The 9,219-nt window shown below is 44.9% G+C and overlaps 1 non-coding gene across 1 annotated transcript; it reads left to right on the top strand.

The window, feature by feature from the left end:
- The first annotated feature begins 8,905 nt into the window (after positions 1 to 8,905).
- LOC142423595 (U7 small nuclear RNA) lies at positions 8,906 to 8,965 on the top strand. The gene has a single exon (XR_012779213.1). It is a non-coding gene; the product is annotated as a U7 small nuclear RNA (small nuclear RNA).
- Positions 8,966 to 9,219: the final 254 nt, after the last annotated feature.

Here is a 9,219-nt window from a genome sequence, read left to right as displayed (position 1 = left end):
TGTTTCAGGTATTTGACTAGCCCAGTCTGTAAAGTAAGTTTATCTTACCTACCCATCAGCTCAAGAGTTTGTGGGGCCATATCTATGCTTCTTTTTAAGGCCTTTAAAGCAACCCTAGCTAGCTCTGAACCTCTCACTGATCAGCAGGCATGTAATGCCTCTACACACATACAAAGTTTTCTCTGTCCTAGTTCCTGATTCATGTGCCCCAAAGCCAGGAACCTCAATTACTGGCCCCTGACCTAATCTCTATTGAGAAGCAGTTCTTTAGAGATGTTTTCGTTTCAATCATTGAGATTTCACTTGATTTATGGCAGTCCTTCTGGAAAAATAACCCTTAACTTTACCCCAATTACTGTGTTTCAGCTACCCACAAAACCACCATCCAAACACTGATTCTCATGTCTTCTGAAGGTCATGCTACACAGGGCCCCGGGGCTATGATCTGCACAGCTATCTGTTCCACCTGGGACTTTTTAAAGGCAGCCCGGGTGAACCTAGACTGATGTAGGGACACCTGTGCTACATGCCTCCTCTGTCCATCTAATAGACAAAGTTCAGCGCTTCACCTTTGAATCACATGCTGGACTCTAGGTAACTAGGACCAATATCACACACACTGTAAACCAATGAGACGCTGTAACTAGACAAGTGTGACCTATGTTCAGTCGTACCATTAGGGAACCATTCCCCTAAATTGAGACTTTTTTTCCTATGATAAGACAATTGATTTCAGATGAGTCAGACCCTCATCCAGACAGTGTTTCCAATAAGCAAGTGGGATTATAAGAGTCGTCCACTTTATTGGAATCAACTTTGATGAAGAACCTGTGGTATCACCTAATCTGGTGTCAATTTAAGGATTAAGAGTGTAGGGGTGAACTGATGGCAGGGGCTTGGGTGGAGAGCAAGTATTTTGAGAATGATGAGGGCAACGAATGCACAAATGTGCTTTACACAATTGATGTATGTATGGATTGTGATGAGTTTTTTTTTTAAAAAAAGAGTAGCTGATATGAAGGGCTCAATCAGAATGTAAATGTTTATAAAATAATGATGGCAACATATGTACACATATGCTTGATACAATTGATGTATGGATTGTTATAGGAGCTGTAAAAGACCCCAATAAATGATCTTTACAAAAATTCACTCAAATGAGAAATATGCCAAAGAATAAAATAATACTATACATAATTTTTAATGTATTATATTTGTCAATTATACTTATGTTGAAACTTTTTAAAAAGAGTGTAGGGGTGGAGTCTAGGCTGTCAATCTGGAAATAGCCAATGAGACTTCTGTGGACATGGCCTTCTTCTGAGAATTCTGGGAAATCCGGTACTTCTTCGTTGGAGGCGGAAGACACCTCTCTCTCTCTCTCTCTCTCTCTCTCTCTCTCTCTCTCTCTCTCTCTCTCTCTCTCTCTCTCTCTCTCTCTCTCCCAGCTACTCCCTGGGAGATATTGCAGAAGACAAGCCACATGAATGCAACCAGACCTCGGAAGCCAGAGAAGCCACACAGAGACCCCTGCCAGCACTGAGATGCTTACAACGCCACTGGACCCAAAGACTTTCTACCCACTGGCTTGACCGTCCTGCATTCGACTTCATTGCAAGTGTTTTGTGAGTCTGAAGAGGACTTTATAGATTGGTATTGGACATATGGGCTAATACCGGACTTATGGACCTGATCTGGACTGGGCTAGGATGTTTTCTCAATGTTCAATTGCTCTTGTATATAAATCTCTTTCTTACACACATATGCATGTTTATGAATTTGTTCCTTTAGTCTACCCAGACTAACACAGAGCCCATCATTACAGGTTGTCCTTGAGCTAAATCAGCTACAGTAGTCATGCCATGGACTCTGAAATAATAAGCAGCAATGGGTTCACATAAGAAGGAAGGCTACCAAAGGGCTCAAAAAGAAAGTCAATGTTTAGAAAATGTTGATGGCAACATATGTACAAATACGCTTGAAACAATTGATGTATGCAATGTTATAAGAGCTGTAAGAGCCCCGATAAAACTATTTTATAAAGGAGGAGGAGGAGGAAGGCCGTGGTGGTTCAACAGTAGCATTCTCACTTCCCATGTGGGAATCCCGGAGGAACCCTGTTGGCAGAGTGGGTTCTGAATTGCAGTTCAAAAACCCCAGCTGCTCTTAGTGGGAAAGAGGAGGCTTTCTATTCCCGTTACCAGTTAGAATCTCAGGAACCCACAGGGGCCGTTCTAGCCTGTCCTCTCGCAGGGCTGTGAGTCAGAGTTGATTCCAGGACAGTGGCTTTGCTTTGCATAATCAGGAGTCCCAGGTTCAGTTCACCCAATGCACCTCAAGAAAAGCCACCACTCATCTGTCAGTGAAGGCTTGCCTGTTGCTAAGATACTGCCCAGGGTTCAGTGGAGTTCCCAGACTCAGGCAAACTAGGGAGGACGACCCAACGTATTCCCCCGCCTTTGGCCTTCAGCTCTGTCTGAGTGTCTACTTAAGTTTCTCACCAAGAGATGTCTGCCCTCTCTTTACTGAGAGAAGTCATGGACTTGACGTTTGTTCCTCAGAGCCACACCTTTTTACGTTGTAGCATCTCCAGGAATAGGCTGCAGTCGCTGTGAGTGGAAATAAACTCAACAGCACACAACAACAACATTCTGTCTACCACAGAGATCTCAGTGGGTAACTGCCCATTGCAGAAAAACGTTAGCATCTAGTACCACAAGGGTGATTGCGATACCATAATGGTAGTTGGGCAGACCCTAGCTATGAGAAGTGGATAAAAAATAAGTTTAATTGGACTAACCAGACTTAGAGTGTCCTGTTTCCCCTCCTCCTATACACACTGAGGGGGTGGTCCAATGTGGGGTGTCGTGCCCAAGCACAAGAAATGACTAAACCTAAAAGAAAAAAAAATTCCATAAAAAATATATCTAAGGTGAAGGCTGAGCATGATAATGGGACAAGAGGAAAATAAAAGGAACTAGAGGAAAGAACTAGGAGGCAAAGGGCATTTATAGAGGTCTAAATATAGGCCTGTAGATATGTAAACATATTTATATATGAGGATGGGGAAATAGATCTATGTGTATATATTTATAGGTTTAGTAATAAGGTAGCAGATGGACATTGGACCTCCACTCAAGCACTCCCTCAATGCAAGAGCACTTTGTTCTATTAAACTGGCATTCCATGATGCTCACCTTCCCAACACGACTGTTGAAGACAAATGGGTGTATAAACAAATGTGGTGAAGAAAGCTGATGGTGCCTGACTATCAAAAGATATAGCATCTGAGGTCTTAAAGGATTGAAAGTAAACAAGTGGCCATCTAGCTCAGAAGCAACAAAACCCACATGGAAGAAGCACACCAGCCGGTGTGATCACAAGGTGTCGAAGGGATGAGGTAGCAGGCATCAAAGAACAATCATATCATATCAGTGTGAATGAGGGGAAGTGTGGAGTGGAGACCCAAAGCCCATCTGTAGGCAAGTGGACAACCCCTGACAGCAGGGTCACGGGGAGGAGACGAGCCAGTCAGGGTGCAGTGTAGCAACGATGAAACATACAACTTTCCTCTAGTTCCTAAATGCGACCTTCCCCTCTATATTATGATCCCAATTCTACCTTACATGTCCAGCTGGACCAGAGGATGTACACTGGTACAGATAGGAACTGGAAACACAGGGAATCCAGGACAGATGAACCCTTCAGGACCAGTGGTGAGAGTGGCAATACTGTGAGGGTAGCGGGAAGGTGGGGTAGAAAGGGGGAACCGATTACAAGGATCTACATGTAACCCCCTGGGAGATGGACAACAGAAAAGTGGGTGGAGGGAGACATCAGTGTAAGACATGACAAAATAATGATAATTTATAAATTATCAAGACTTCATGTGGGCGGGGGGAAGGGGGGAAATGAGGAGCTGAGACCAAGGGCTCAAGTAGAAATAAAATGTTTTGAGAATGATGATGACAACAAATGTACAAATGTGCTTGACACAATGGTTAGATATATGGATTGTGATAAGAGTTGTATGAGCCCCCAATAAAATGATTTTTTTTAATGCATCTAGGGTAGAAGTAGGATATGTTCCCTGAAAGGAGAATTGGGAAGTAAGAGGAATAGTGTTACCTAGGAAGAAACAAATGGGAGTAAATAAGGCCAAACTGTAGTAAAGCTGGTCTCTGATTTGGAATCATCCTCTCTAAAACCTACCAATTGCTACACACGTTGTTATACGTGGCTCTGGCCTTTCTTTCCTAGAGTCCTGTGGTAATTACATAATCTGTTGTCAATTTGAGACTTACCAGTGAAGGGGTGGAGTCTAGTCTGTCAATCAGGTCGCAGCTTGATGACCTCATTTGAAGGGTCTAAGGAGGTAAATAGCTCAATGGAGGCAGGACACGGGCTCACTCCCTGGGAAACACTGCATCTGACAAGATACATGGAGCTCCGCTAGTGCCCTGAGCTGGAGGAGTCACGTGGAGACCCCTGCCAGTGCTGAGATGCTTCCACCACCACTGGATCCACAAGACTTTCCACCTACTGGCCTGTGCTTCGCCTGCATTCAGCATCATTGCATGTGTTTTGTGAGTCTGAAAAGGACTTTATAGATTGGTATCAGACATATGGACCAATATCAGACTTATGGACTTTATCTGGACTGGCTTAGAATGTTTTATTAATGTACAATTGCTCTGTCTATAAAGCTCTTCCTTATACACATGTGAGTGTCTATGGATTCGTTTCTCTACTCTACCCAGACTGACACAAGTCCCCATCCCATTCACCCAACAACAACCACAATAAAAGCAAACACAACTGAGATTCCCGTAGCCGAACGTGACCAGAAATAAAATAGGACAAAGAGGAACAAGAAGCTGGGAGTGCCTGCGAAGAGTTGAACTGGCAAAAGTTGTGCTGCGGTGAAATGTCGACCGAATCCGCATGGAAAACGCACGTCATCATCAGGCATGGCTGGATTGGAGTCCATATAAACCAAAATCGAAGGAGGGACAGTATCAGAGGCTAAACTGTGAGAATCCAGTGTGCAGAAGGTGATGGGTGACCGTGGGAGCCCAAGATTTATTTGTGGAACTACTCAGAAAATAAGCCTATCCCCCTATCTAAAATTGAGGGCAGGGAGGAAAGTGGTCAGTAAACAGTGCTTGGGAGAGAGGAGTAAAGGCGTTGAAAGGCATAAATCTGACCTGAACAGGTAAGCCTTTATCAGTAGACCGCCCCCCTATGATGCGGGCGGGGCCTGGTCTGGTTTTCCAACTGTCTGTATCTCTTGGTTTGTATTGCTTTCTTTGGTTTTTGTTTGTTCATATTCGAGTGTCTCTCAGAGGTGTTATGTGAATGGAGGTCATCCTCTTGAAGCTGTGTCATATGCTTTTCCATTTTTCAGTACAGGAAACCCAGGATTGATGAATCTATTGGGACAGCAAGTAGAACGAGGAGTCGGGGGAGAGAGTACAGGGGTGGAAGTTGGGTAAAAGGAAGATGATGGAGTAAAGGGACCCCTCCTATGAGGGGTCCGTGTAGAAAGAGAATGTTTGGAAACCGACTGTGATACCAATTGTACATTCTACTTGACATGATTGGAATTTGGAATGATATGATGTATGTATTAAATTCCAGCTAATTAAAAAAAAAGAGCTGTATGATAGATATATACACAACAATGACCCAACAAAAGGGTTGCTGGTGAGGCTGCTGGTGGACAACTAAGCATCTCATGGGGTTTGGCTCCTTGGCTTGGAAGTTTAGGGTCATAATTGTGTGGTTCCTCCCAGTTCCTGTTTTGCCTCGCCGAATGCTGTGTCACGCTTGAAGTCGGGAAAACGTACAAGCCGCCATCCAAGCCTCAGCAACTGGGCTCTAGTCGCCTGGAGCAATAGAGGAAGAAGGAGTAGGAGGAAGATGAGCAGCGCATGACCTCCCAGAACAACTGTCTCCTTCACCCTGCGAGCAGAACTGATGGCACCAGGAGAACATCTTCCTGGACAACGGGATCAAAGATGCCATTCAGCCAACTGCTTGAGCATCATGCCACCAGGGCTCCTGTGTGCTCCTGCTGCTGTTGTTGTCAGGTGAACAACTCTATGCACAACACAGAGCCCAGCACTGCTTGGTCCTGTCCCAGCCTCACAATTTTCCCATGCTTGAGTCCGTTGTTCAGCGCTGTGTCAGGGCACCTTACCGGGAGTCTTCCTTTTTCTGGCTGATCCTCAACTTTGCCAAAGGGTGATGTGCTTCTCCAGGGATTTGCCTCTCCTGATGACATATGCAAAGTAAGTGGAACGAAGTCTCATCATCTTTCCTGCTAAGGATCAATCTCACTCACTATCCTTTGTCGGGGACAAACGAGTTCATTCTCTTGACAACTCACGGCACAGGAAAGGCTCTCCAAAAGTTCGTGGGAAATGGAATGCAAGGCCAATGGAAGTTTGCCACGACACTGTAAGCGCCCTTGGGTTCAATATCTTTGCCCGCTCTCCGTCATTCAAATGTATGGCTTCTCCCCCAGTCTTCCCATTCATCATCCTGTTTGCGCACGCAGATGAGGCAATTGACAAGCTCATGGCGTGCATGGGTCGCGCCTGCTTCAGTCCTTTAAAAGTGACGTCTTTGTTTTCTAGCACGCTTGAACAGGCTTTTGCCACAGATTTGCCCCATGCCATGTGTTGTTAGTGGAAACCAAGTGAGACATGATTTCTCCTTTTAGGGTTTTGTTATATGAAGGGTAGAAACTCTGAGTGGTGATGCCTGAGCTGTGAGGGGGGGTGGGGGGAATAAACATGTCTGACCATGCTGGACAGCTTGTGTTCTGTCCCCGTGCGTTCAGAAGGAGCACTGCCTGACGACACCATTCACTTGCGAGTTCCTGGGGTGCCCATAGGACCCTGCGGGCGCAGGAGAGGGCCTTTTCTGAAGCGCGTGTTCCCAGAGAGAGCTGGGCTGTTCCACCCCAGTGCGTGAGAATGTGATGAGGTGGAAAACATACGGGTCATTAACTTCTTGCTTTTCCCTGCTGCTTCTGAAAAGCGCCCAATGAACCATTGGTGCGCTAGCAACATGCAGGTGCCGTCTATATTAAGCCAGGAATGACACGGTTCAGAGGGTTTTGTAGATTTTACGAGCAGGTAGATGACCCTGCCAGCCCACGAAACACACTCTTCTTGTGGTGCTGTGTTGTGTTGTGTTGTCTTGGAATTCGAGATCTCTGTTGATGTCTTCCCTGGGCATTCCAGAAGACTAAATGTCTAAAGTTGGAAAGATGATTGCCCGGTTTGCAAAAATCCTCTTCTATTGATAGGTGCGTTGAGGTCAAATAAAATGTATGGCTCCAATATTTATAGCTCCATTGCTATGAAGGACAATGAAGAATAAAATTGTTCTCAGTAGTCAGAACGTGAGGAAATATCCATCTTTATCCGCCTTACATGGAAGCAAACATAATTTAGTTCGTCACCAAAACAGATTTGTGGCTGGTTGTAATGGTCTGTCTACCCTAAGAGCAGTAGAATTGGAGAACTGGGTAGGAGACATGTGAAGGATGGGCAATGTGAATGGAACGTTTCCTGGTTGCTTAAAAAATAACTTGTTGAATGCAGGTATCCATAATGTAATATGGTTCATGCTTCATACGACTGTGGACTGTGGTCAGTGGCATCATAACTGTTCTTAATAACAGATCAGATACATCACTCTGTAAATGCCTTCCCTCTTCTTGTTTGGACAGCCCATGTCAAGATGGAGTCACAGGTACCTATTTTATTCAGTAAAGCCTAAAACAGACAAACTTTAAATGCTCAACTACTAGCCGAAAGGTTGGTAGTTTAAGCTCACTCTCAGGTACCTCAGAAAACAGGCCTGGTGATCTGCCTGTGAAAGGTCATAGCTTTGAAAACAGTCTACCTGCACACCTGGGGTTACCAAAAATTGGAAATGACTCAACAATGTATCTAGTAGGTTAAGATCCGCTGCAATGATTGCTTATGTGGATGCTCCAGTTGTCCCGGGGTTGGCCAAGGATAGTTTCTTCAAGTTGGCTCCTCTATGCATTTGAACACACCATCTTCATTTTTTGAGCTCATCTTCCGTTTTCCCTGCTCAGCCCTGGAATTGTTTCTCCAAAGAGTCCTGGGTTCTTTACACGGAGAATGGTATTTAGAAGCCAAGATCTTGGTGTTGAGTGTGCTAATGGCTATTGGAGCGATGCTGCTCCCAGGCTCTGTTAGGGAACAGAGCTGGGGATTATTTAAGGAGCCCTAGTGGTGAGGGGTTAAGCAATAGGCTGCTAACCGAAAGCTTGAAGATTCAAACCCACTAGTCACTCCTTGAGAGAAAGAGGTGGAAATCTGCTGGGCAAGGCCTCCTTAAGTGTTGAAAAACAAGGCTGTTACTTGGAGGACTAAGGTGTCCCTAACCCAAGTCATGGTATTTTCAGTCACCTCAAGCATGTGAACTTTGGACATTGAATAAGGAAGACCAGACAGGAATCAGTGCATTTGAGCTGTGGTGCTGGAGAAGAAGATTGAAAGTACCCTGGTCCAAAAGAACAAACAAGTCTGTCTTGGAAGAAGTACAGCCAGGACGCTCCTTAGAAGCAACGATGGCAAGGTTTCGTCTCACACACATACTTGGGACATGTTAGCAGGAAAGGCTAGTCCCTGGAGAAGGACAGCACACTTGGTGAAGTAAGGGGGCAGTGAAAAAAAAGGAGATACTCCAGATGGATTGACACGTGACTGCAATGAAGGACTCAGACATAGGAACTTTTTTCCCCCCAAAACCCTTCGATTGGGAGTTCATACAGACAGGAACCATTTTAAGGATGGCACAGGATAAGTCAGTCTTTCATTCGAAGGTTACAAGCTCAGCTTGTTTATTTTTAATTTCACAGTGTTCAGCTCTTTTAGAATTTGTCTAGGTTTTCTGGTTTTTCCGGAACTACACCCTCCCCGCCCGCAAAGAAAAAAATTTCACATGTAATAATTCTTTATAACTGTTCATCCTGTAGATGCTAATATTCTGAGTCATGCACAGTCATGATCCCTATATGCCAAGGAGACAAGGGGAAGCTGAAGTTCACCAGTAGGGTTCTGAGGTGGTTAGTTTATTGGGCCAACCTGGTCGATAAACACATGTGGAGTTAATTAAAGGGCAGAGGGATAAATGGCTCAGTGAGCCTCGCCTTTCTAGTTCTCGGGTCTC

Source organism: Tenrec ecaudatus, chromosome 12 (assembly GCF_050624435.1).
Source record: "Tenrec ecaudatus isolate mTenEca1 chromosome 12, mTenEca1.hap1, whole genome shotgun sequence".
Classification (NCBI taxonomy): Eukaryota; Metazoa; Chordata; class Mammalia; order Afrosoricida; family Tenrecidae; genus Tenrec; species Tenrec ecaudatus.
Note: the sequence above shows the minus strand (reverse complement) of the source record. Positions and strands in the feature narration are given on the sequence as shown.